Below are 1708 nucleotides of genomic sequence, written 5' to 3' on the forward strand. Positions count from 1 at the left end.
CAGAACACCCCATTCCCAGGGGCACCCCCATTCCCAGGGGCACCCCCATTCCCAGAGCATTCCCATTCCCAGGGCACCCCCATTCCCAGGGTCACCCCCATTCCCAGGGCACCCCCATTCCTGGGAACACCCCCATTCCCCCAGGAATGTGCCTGTTCCCCCAGAGCACCCCATTCTCAGGAACACCCTATTGCTGGGAACCCCCTATTCCCAGAGCAGGGCCCTTCCCAGAGCACCCCACTGCTGGGAACCCCCCCATTCCCAGAACACCCTATTCCCGGGAACACCCCAATCCTGCCAGGAGCTCCCCAGCCCCCATTCCCCCGAGCACCTGGGTGTCCCGGGAGGTTTCCACACAGGATGTCCCCTGGGTGCCACACGGACACGGAGCTGGCCCTGGGTGTCCCGGTTTCAGGACAGGATGTCCCAGGAATGTCTCAAGGTGTCCCCTGGGTATCCTGGGAGGTTCTGGGATGGGACCCCATGGATGCCACCAGGAGCCGTGCCCACCCCACGGGTGTCCCAGGACTTCCCACACCCCGTGGAGCTGCCGAGGGGCGCTGGGGGACCTGAAGGGCACGGGGGTCCCCAGGCCTTTGTCCCCTCCCCTGGGTGCCCCTGCTGAGCCTGGTGGGTGCCCAACTCCCCCTGGCCCAGGTCGCTGCTTCCCAGGAATCCTGGTTTGTGTGGAATAAACAAAGCGTGTGAGGAGGAGCCGGGATGGAGCGTGGTGATCCCGTGGGGATGGGATAAGGGATGGAGCACGGTGATCCCATGGGGATGGGATATGGGATGGGGCACGGTGATCCCATAGGGATGGGATAAGGGATGGGGCACGGTGATCCCATAGGGATGGGATATGGGATGGGGCACGGTGATCCCATAGGGACGGCATATGGGATGGGACACGGTGATCCCATAGGGACGGGATATGGGATGGGGCACGGTGATCCCGTGGGGATGGGATATGGGATGGAGCACAGTGAGCCCATGGGGATGGGATAAGGGATGGGGCACGGTGATCCCATGGCCCAGGTCGCTGCTTCCCAGGAATCCTGGTTTGTGTGGAATAAACAAAGCGTGTGAGGAGGAGCCGGGATGGAGCGTGGTGATCCCGTGGGGATGGGATAAGGGATGGAGCACGGTGATCCCATAGGGATGGGATATGGGATGGGGCACGGTGATCCCATAGGGACGGGATATGGGATGGGGCACGGTGATCCCGTGGGGATGGGATATGGGATGGAGCACAGTGAGCCCATGGGGATGGGATAAGGGATGGAGCACGGTGATCCCATAGGGACAGGACAGGGATGGGGCACGGTGATCCCATAGGGATGGGATATGGGATGGAACACGGTGATCCCATGGGGATGGGTCAGGGATGGGTCAGGGATGGGGCACGGTGATCCCATAGGGATGGGATATGGGATGGGGCACAGTGATCCCATAGGGACGGCATATGGGATGGGACACGGTGATCCCATAGGGACGGGATATGGGATGGGGCACGGTGATCCCATAGGGATGGGGCACGGATGGGGCATGGTGATCCCCTGTGGCTGGGGCAGGGGATGGGTGACGGTGGCCATGTGCAGGGACAGGCACTGAGTCCCTCAGGGGCAGGAGGTGACAGGCGGGGGCCGTGTCCGCAGGGCTGTGAGGGCAGTGGGGACGCACACGTGTGTGTGCCACCCCTGCTGCCAGG

Source organism: Geospiza fortis, unplaced genomic scaffold (genome assembly GCF_000277835.1).
Source record: "Geospiza fortis unplaced genomic scaffold, GeoFor_1.0 scaffold494, whole genome shotgun sequence".
NCBI lineage: Eukaryota > Metazoa > Chordata > Aves > Passeriformes > Thraupidae > Geospiza > Geospiza fortis.